This window comes from Alnus glutinosa, chromosome 13 (assembly GCF_958979055.1).
Source record: "Alnus glutinosa chromosome 13, dhAlnGlut1.1, whole genome shotgun sequence".
NCBI classification, from domain to species: Eukaryota; Viridiplantae; Streptophyta; class Magnoliopsida; order Fagales; family Betulaceae; genus Alnus; species Alnus glutinosa.
Window position 1 is genome coordinate 20,562,972 of NC_084898.1, and position 10,345 is coordinate 20,573,316.

Consider the following 10,345-nt stretch of genomic DNA (forward strand, 5'->3'; position numbering starts at 1 on the left):
CCATTACAATTTTCAGTTAAATCTTAACGAAGGGATATCAAAATTCTCAAACTACAATTCCTTATTTTTAGGGGAAAAAAAATGCAAAGATTTAAGCGTTGGTTAGAATTTAAAAGAATTTTCAAAAATACCGTCTAAATATTTGAAAAAAAAATGGAGATTTTTGAAATTTTGATAGGATTTAATGAAAAATCTTAACGGATGGGTGAAATTGAAAAAAATAAATAAAAAATAAAAAATAACTGAAAGACAGAGACACTAAATTTAGAGTTTTTGAAGTTTAGTGGAGTAATGACAAAAGCGACGACAATTCAAAATGGTTAAGTGAAATTCTCCAAATACTTATAAAACACTTATTGAATTGAGTCTTTGACCATCTAATCTGAAAAACAATATTTGGTGTCAAGCGATAAAAGTCAAAGCATTTTATGGTATTTAAAACAGCACCCATAAACAAATACGGAGCCAAAAACGCTTATGGGTAATGGCAAAAAAAAATTGTTAGTAAGGGCCAATAGACTAAATTTTAATTTTTTACCCTTTTTTTTTTAAAAAAAAAAAAAAAAAAAATTTGAAATTCCGGGGGAGGAGGCAGGCTAGGGCCTATACAACTATATCAGCCCCTTAAATCCGTCTTTGCCCGTAAAGCATGTCATTCACGTGAACAGAGCAATACCATTGTACCCGAACAACGCTCGCAACTATTTTCATTTTTATATAATGTCACAACTAAAAAGTTATATATATTTTCATATATATATATATCGAAGGAGCCCAATGGTCCGACGAACTTTGATGATTTGAAAAGAATAAGCTTAAACTCAAAAAATTGTTTAAGGTTTTATATATATATGAGATAATTGCACCATTGGTCCCTGTGGTATACCATAATTATTTTTTACTTCTTATGGTTCAAAAAGTTCATGGGAGGTCCTTGTGGTTAGCAATAATTATAAATCGATCCCTAGAGTCAAATTCAGTTAAAAATTTTAACAGATTCTGTTTATTTTATTTTATTATTTTTTTTTAAAAAAAAATAAGTAAATTTATTTGTTTTATATATATATATATATATATATATATATATATTTTGTTAAGATGGACACGTGTTGCCATCTTATTGGCGATACGTAGCGCTAACGTGACATTTGACAGAATCTGCGTGTCTGGTTTAGATCGTATCGAAGTATGGATATAAGACTATAAAGTCAAATACTCATCAAACCCCTCAATTTTAACCAATTAATTCCGTTTTGGGTTTGCAGGTCGTATCAAAACATGAATATAAGACTATAAGGTCAAATACTCATCAAACCCCTCAACTTTAATCAATTAATTTCGTGTTGTGTTTGCAGGTCGTATAAAAACTTATCAACCCTAAATGTCGCATGTCGGGTTTGAGTCTTGTCGATACATGTGTATAAGACTATATAGGTCAACTCTAATCCGGCCGACCAATTTAATTAAACAGATTAAATTTTTAAATCTTAACCAACTAATTTAGTATTGAATCCATGTCAAAAATTGATAGACCTAATTTAAAGAGGCAGCATTCAAAGAATGTTGTCTTATTGTGTGTAAAATTCAATGCAAGCAAGCCAGTTTGTTAGCAACCACATCTATCGAACAAACGTCGATGCAGTGAGGCTCCATGCATGTGAATTGTGTGAGAAATTAATAAGCAATTGGAATTTTAAAAGGTTTCCAAAAATGTTCACCATCGCTCTCACCTTCTAACTCTCCTATGCTTAAAGACTTTTTGTTTTTTTGACCTTTATCGCCGCCACGGCAGAACTAGAAAAATAATTTTAGGGGTTCTAAAGCTAAAATAATTAAATTTTTGAGGGGTTCATTTTATAAAAATACCAAAAATCTGATGATTTTTTTGAAAATTTGGAGGGGTTGGAACCCCCCAATTCTTGGGCTGGTTCCACCCATATATATATATACTGCCTTATGCAGCCCATTCTTTGATTTTTGTTCAAAGTTTAAGGGATCGAAACATTTTTGACTAATTTGGGGTCGTTAACGCACCCATCTCCTGTTCTTAATCTATTATTCTTGTAACCCTCTCATGTTATTGAATGAATGATGTACTTATTAAAAAAAGAAAAAAAAAATTATATATATATAGATTTTTCATTTACGTCCCGTGTCTTTAAAATTGGATATTAATAACCAAACGATTTTGATATTTTCACTTACAGAAATTCTGATACCACATTTTTGTGCTTTTCATGATTTTTATTTTCATTTTAAAAGAGACAAAATATTATTTTATGCATTATGTACTATATAGTATTCGATCTTTGAAAGAAGGAAAGACACGAGTATAAGAAAGAATATTGGAAAACATGGTTGGACCCATGGTGAAGTGGGTAAGAGAGAAGCCATGGTTTGATTAAAAATGTCTGTTTAGTTTAGTGTGTCATACAGTCAAACAATGTACTATGATGCCCAAAGGGACGCTTTAATTAGGGTGTACAAGTAGATGTTATTATTTATAATATTTTTAGTTGTATTTAAAAAGTACAGACATCAAATTTTAAATATCCACATCATATTTTTACTAACTGTATCCGCAAAGTTATTGGCTTATTGAATTTATTAATTAAATGCGGTTATTATTTGCTATCCACATATTACATAATACGCATTTTGGACCTGTTTTAGCTTTTTTGGCATTCTTTTAAGTATTTATTAAAGCCTATTTTAAACGATTTTGAAAATAATTTAAGTCTATTTTTAATGTTTTGGGTTTGTTTTATTTTCTTTTAAGCCCTAATCTTTTGATTAATATATATTGATTTCACATTAATTACTTTTGCATATTTACCAAGTGTTACACAAAAAAGCAACATAAAAAAATAATAATAATAATAATATAAACATAACTCAAAACGATGTTATTTTAATATTAAACTCAAAACGAAGTCATCTTGATGAATATATGAATAGTTATACTTAAAATTATGACAGTTATACTTCGAATAAAATCAAGCCAGAAAAAACGAAAGGCGATCAGTTTTAAAAAATAATTTGACAAGGGAATGGTTAAACTCAAAAAAATAATTTACAGCTTTAAAAATGGATAAACTATTTTACGAACATTAAAAAAGTTTTTATGGTCAAATTAAAAATATTTTTAGTTTGACTATTACTCTCAGTCGAACCAAACACTAAAAAATATGAAAAATACATTTTTTTAAAAGTCATTTAACGCCAGACGAAACCTTAATTAATTGATATGTCCAGATTTAATTATGAAGCATATTAGTGTGTTTTTTTTTTTTTTTTTTTTTTTTTATATCTGAATACGTGAAAATAATTATAAGAAATGATCATTCCCACTCATTGATTCAGAAGGAAGAGGGTAAAGGATCCTAAAACTTAAAAAGAGGTGGACTGACTAACAACGTACCCAAAACAAATTAAAATAGTACAAAAATACATACAAATAACAGAAAATAAGTCACACAAGAAAACTTTTGCAGCAAACAGACCACCACGAATGCAAAATCCTCTAGTATTGACTGAAACAGAAAGGCCCTGAAGTACCAATAGTAAGAACTCGATCATTACAAGCTTGAAATAAGCGATTTTCAGGACCAAGAGAAAATTTTCATGCATATAATAATCTGAATTATGTAAAAAAAAATCGAAAGAATTATTAACTCAACACCAATTTAGACTGTGACTGTGAGATACCGAATATCAATAGGATAAAAAACTAAAGAAAATGAACGACAAAATTGGAAATCAAAAGCTCATGCAGATACATAATAAACCAATTCATACAAATTCAAGCAAAAATCAAGCATCTTGGAGAATTCACATGAAAAAATCATCGTCAACATAATGCCACGACAAAAAGAAAAAAACTATGAAACAGTTCCCAAAAGTCAGCAATTTTGGGAGTGTAAAGAATCAAATCGACAGCAAACTCGAAAACCCATTTCTTGAAAAGGGAATTAAAGATGGAAATGAGGGAATTTAAGGGAGAAAAATGAATAGAAAACGAAGACTGGGGGTGTTTGGTGCGAAAGAAAATTACCTGAAAGTCGACCAAAGAGAATCCCAACGAGAAAGGTAGATTCTGGAAAGTCGTGTGGAGGCCACAGACGCGTGCGCATTTGACATCCTGCATGATCGAAATGTCAACCAGGCCCTCCGAGCTAGACTTATGCCACTGGGCTAACCTGCACCACTTTGATTTCACCAATTGGGCTGTCCCGCATAATGGGCTCAGCTGAAACCCGGCCCATTGTCCCCGGGCCTTTTGAGAAACCAAGCCCCGAAAGGACTTCATTTGAATATATCAGATACATTAGCTCCTCCACTCTTTGAGGAAACAGCCTTACCCCCAACCGCCGAGTGTTTCGGGATATATAAATGCATGACTTCCAGATTCTGCCGAAGGAAACAAAACTTGGGCAATTTTTCGTATTGAAATGCCACCCAATTAGTATTCGCCTCCTTCATTTTTAAGAAGTTGATCTAAGATATGATGAATTTAAATGATTTTTGGTTTTTTTTTTTATTTTTTATTTTTATTTTTTATTTCTATACTCATTTCTTTAATTTAAGATATGGATTAATTTTCGCCTCTTTGGTTGAATAGGATTTTTTTTTTTTCTTAAAATAGTTTTTCTTCTTTAAGATAGTAAACAATTTCTCGAATTTGAAATTTGGAAAAAGTAAACATAAACCCCTCAAACTATCATTCAATTGTCAATGTACCCCATAAACTATCAATTGTGTTAATCTCCCCCCTTAAACTACTAGAAAATGTCAATATCCCCCCTAAGACCAACAAAAAGACAAAAATGACCCTAATTTTTTTTGAATAAGGCAAAAATGTCCTCATAAATTCAAAAAAATTAAAACTAAAACTAAAAAACTTAAAAAAATAAAAAATAAAAAATTAAATTAAATTAAATAAAAAACGAAAAAAAAAATATTTTAAAAAAAGAACTAATTTTTTAATTTTTTTTTTTAAAAAAAGTAAACAAAATTTTTTTTTTGAAAAAAATAAATGAAAAAAAGAAAAAAGAAAAACCAGTTTTTATTAAATTAAAAAACGAAAAATAACAAATTTTTTTAAAGAAAAAAAACGAAAAAACAAAAGATAACTGAAATTTATTTATTTTTTTAAAAAATAAAACAAATGAAAAAAAAACCAGTTTTTATTAAATTAAAAAACGAAAAAGAACATTTTTTTAAAAGAAAAAAAAAACGAAAAAACAAAAATAACTGAAATTTATTTATTTATTTAAAAAAAAAAACAAATGAAAAAAAAACTAGTTTTTATTTAATTAAAAAAACGAAAAAGAACAATTTTTTTTTTAAAAAAAAAAAACTGAAAATTATTATTTAAAAATAATAATAAAAAGCAGTTTAATTTTTAATTTTTTTTGGAATAATTTTTTGTTATTTTATAATTTTTTAATAATTTTTTTTAGTTTTTATTTTATTTTAATAATTTTATGAAGGGCATTTTTGTCATTAGGGGGACATTGACATTTTCTGATAGTTTAAGAGGGGAGATTGACACAATTGGTAGTTTGGGGGGTACATTTACAATAATGTGGTAGTTTGAGGGAGTTATGTGTACTTTTCTCTTGAAATTTTCATTCTTGCATGTACTATATTTTGCAGTTCATTCTCTACAACCACCGGATTTTGCCATAATTTGCGACCGACATCCACCGGAATCCATCGTCGGTTGCCAATCGCCACCACTGGAGATTGCTGAAATTCGCATGGTGTTTGCTAAAAATTGCCAACCACTTTTTGCAGTCACTAAATTTTCGTACAAGCCAACCGATAACATATTTTTTATGCTGAAACAAATGGAAGCTTTAAATGCATTTAGTTTCATGGCCTTCTTTAAGGATTGCTTGACTAGCACCGCAAAGAGTTTAGTAGAAAACAAATCGTTAATGCTTCTGCCCCTTAGACCAAGTTAATTAGCATGATTTTCAAGCTTTGCTAGGCACCACTTTCCCATTATGATCTCTAACCACGGCTGAAATATTATCGACTTTTTTTTTTTTTTTTTTTTTTTTTTTTTTTTTTTTTTTTTATGAAGAATCAAAGGCTACAAGGTAATGCTGCCACGGATGAGTTGAGAGGACTGACCTAATGCCTAAAGTTAATTAATTAACAATTAATTTAAAGTGTTACTGCCAATTTTTATTTTTTTGAGATGAATGTTACTACTATATATATCTTAAACACGAGTTTAAGGAGCAAAAATTTGGGTTATGTATTTTTATTTTTTTTTGAAAAAAAAATAATAATCTAACCACATATGTCATCATAATCCGATCATCTACTTATAACCATTGCATTTTTTTATTTTTTCTAATTGAATGAGGAAAGGATTATAATGGTGGATCATTTCCACATTTGATCCCAAAGGAAGAAGAAGTGGGCGATCCTATTAATGAAACAGGAGTGAGTTCCCAACAGTAGACTCAAACCAAACTAAAACATCGCTAAAATATTTAAAAATGGTAGGAAATTGGTCAAACAAATGATCCGGTCCTTTCAGAGGGCCGCACAAGGTGGTTTTAAAAGTGAAAATAAAACAGATTAGGACAAGCTTATCTGTATCCCCACTTGAGACCTACAACAACCACCAAAAGATGGCTGGAACAGTAAAAATGCTGTTAGAATTTTAAAATAAGATGGCAGGAAAGAGAGATACTAACACAATTTCAAATACAGTAGTTTCCCCTAAAGGAAAGCAATAACCCAAGTAACAAAAAAAAAAAAAAACAAAAAAGAGCCAAAACAACAACACAAATCCAGTTGAAGGGAGGGGCTGGGGTCGCCAGTGGCAGCGTGTGAAGACCACACGCTATCACTGGAAGACCTCTCTCCAGCTGTGATCGCAAGGGGCTACCGTGAACCGCCAACTACAGGGCCGAGGGAAAGTTGGAGGGAGAAGCGTGACCACCATGCCCCGGAAAGGGAGACAAACTTCCTAGCGCGTGCATGTCATGTTGTAATAAGTGGAAGTCGGGAGAAAATGCGGCGAATGTCAGTGGAAGCGGAAGACACCGGCAAACCCAGTCGAGAGGCACGTGTCGTGCAAAAATTGACAGAGGAACATAAATCTAAATCCAAAAATTTCAATCCAAGAATCGAGCCAAAAATCGTACTAGACACAGTGGAGGAAGGGCATGTTCGGTGATAGCTGTGTTGATGGGAAGGAAAGAATATTAAATACCTCGAAGGAGGTGGATAGGGCTAGAGCAAACTCCAAAAAGATAAAGGTCTCAGCCGAGGCGTTAACAGAAGGAAGCAAGGGGAGGAGAGAAGGAGAAAAGGGAGAGGATGGGGAGAGAAGCATAGAGCTTCTCCCTCCCATGGTCACTACAAAAAAATTTGCATTTAGTGATGTGTCTACAATAATCAACTTTTTGACACGTCACTAATTAATGATGTGCACTACCCCTTCCTCCTCCCCCCCCCCCCAAAAAAAAAAAAAAAGCATTTAGTAACGTGTCTACAGTAACCTAAATTTTTGCCCTATTACTAAATAGTGACGTGTCAAAGATTGACACGTTGCGAAATTTTAAGTGTGTGTGTGTGTGTGTGTGTATATATATATATATATATATATATAGTTAAATTTAAATTTAAATTTTTAGTGATGTAACAAAATTTAATACGTCACTAATTAGTGACGTGTCATTTGACATGCTACTAATTATTGACGTGTCAAAATAACACGTCACTAATTGTCAAAGTGGCATGTCAAGAGTTAGTGCCATGCCAAATTGGAATGTCACTAATTCTTGAATGGCACATCACTATTTTAGTGACGTGCTAATTCGCGATATTGGGGATTTAAAATGCTTAATCTCGTGCAATTTTCAGGTTTTAAGTTCTTTTTGGCTAAATTTGTAAGTCTTTTTTAAAAAAATAAAATAAAACAAAATATAAAATATTAAGTTTTTGATGAGTCAAAAATGGCATGTCACTAAATCCCCATTGGTGATGAGGTGATTAGTAACAAGTCACTAAAAATTTAGTGACGTGTCAGACCACCAAACAAGTCACTAAAACTCTGTCACTAATTTTGTTTTATTTTTTAAAATTTTTTATTTTTTATTTTTAGTGGGTGTATGGATGGTAGGTTTTTTCCAGATAAAGTGAAGGTTTAGAGAGAAGGAGGAGAGAAGTTTCCAAAAAATATAACCATTACAAAATATAAAAGTGAACTGTACCCAACTTCCTTTGAAATCGAGAACGCATGGTGTGCGTGCTTTTAAGGATGTAATCGAGTTGAGCCGAGTCGAGTTTGAAGATTTCAAGACTGACTCGTTTATGAGTCGAGCTTAAATAGTCGAGGTCGAATTCGAGCCGAGCTATAAAATGTGTATTCAAGCTCGGCTCGTTTAAAACTCAGGCGAGCTCGAGCTCGTTGAGAATGATATTCGAGCTGAGCCGAGCCGAGTTACTCGACAAGCTCAGCTCAACTAGAACTCAAGGTAGGCTATTAAATTTTTCAATGTATGATCAAAGCGGAGTTCAAGCCCGAGTTTGTGAACAACCTCCAAATAACTATTAATAACTTAATATGTTAGTTTAACATAGTAAATACTATTATCAAAATATTATATTTAATATTTAATACAATATTTACTTAGATAGTGTACTATATGCTTATTTAGTATGTGTGTGTGTGTGTATATATATATATATCGGGTAACATATAGTTAATTACATTTACTTAGTATATGTTAATAAATTAGATAATATGTTAGTTTATGAACTAATTACTTAGTATGTTAACTAATATACACAAACATATATATATATATATATATATATATATTAAGTAACATATATAACATATATTATTTAATTACTAATATACATACTTAAATTTATATAACTCATTTTTAGTAATATATAAGAGATATGAACGAGCTAACGAGTCAGGCGAGCGATCTAATTGAGCTTTAAACGAGCTGAGCTCGTGAGCCCTTATTGAGTTTTGTCGAGCGAGTCGGATATGTATCACTTACTAATCGAGCGGGCTTCTACAGTAACGAGCGAGTTTCTACAGTATTGAGCTCGAGTTCGAATTGGACTAAACCGAGCAGGTATAGGGCGGGTTGTCGAACGGACTGGTTTATTTACATCCCTAGGTACTTTGAAAAGAAAATCTAATATTAATTGTTTCTACTACCGTACAAAAGCCTATTTAAAAGAATTTGTGAAGGCATTATAACTCATACTTTTGGTCTACTTTACGTGCTTCTTGGTTTGGACAAAACGGAGACTTAATATATATATAAAACTACTTTTGAATAATGCTTTACTAGGTTATTGGTTTGGACAAAACGGAGACTTAATTGCCAGTTATCAAATTGGGTCTTGAGGAATAATTTTAAGTTTATATTTATATTCGCACCATTTTTGACACAACACATTTTAAAGTCATGATAGCCATGAATTCATCAAAACTCTGCAGTTAAGCGTGCTTTTGCAAGATATATATCAAGACGGGTGACCTCCTAAAAAGTCTGGTCCAGAAAAATAAAAAACGAATAATATTGTGTTGTTGGGGTGAGTCGTTACACAAATAAGATTTGAGAGGATCTTAATCCGTGGGCCTCCTCCATTTCTTTCGTCACGCATCAACATCAGTACTTCTCCCGGATTCATGGCATAAATCACAGGGGTCATGAAAAGGGATTAGACGACTATGCAATTTAGATATGAACTACGTTTGGACAAATTTTTTAATTGAATTTTTGGTGAGTGTTAGTGCTTCCCCAACCTAGACATATATATATAAACTACTTTTGAATAATGTTTTACATGCTTCTTGATTTGCACAAAATGGAGACTTTTGTCCCCAATGAGTAAATCAATCGGCTAGGGACCACGCCTTATGTGGCGAAGGTCACTAGTTCGAATTCTTTTTCCCCTCTGGTGTGGACATGTTAAAAAAAAAGAAAAAAAAAAAAAAAAAAGGCTTAATTGCCAATTGTGAAATTGGTTCTTGAGGCATAATTTCAAGTTTAAAATGTAGTTACAATTTTCAAGAAAGAGAGAAAAAGAAAAGAAGAAAAATGCTCAAATTATGTGTAGCTGACTAAAGTTAATATAGACAGTAAAACCCAATGAAAGCTGATGGTATCACCTTTTTCTTTTGAATACTTGCAATTAAGTAAGTCCCCCTTCTTTCTTTCTTTTTTTTTTTTCTTTTTTTTCTTTGTTTTTTTTTTTTTTTCAAACCATGAAGCACGCCTAAGCTTAATTAATTTACCCAAAAGTAGTTCATATTTATATATACTAGCTCATAACCCGAATTATGAGC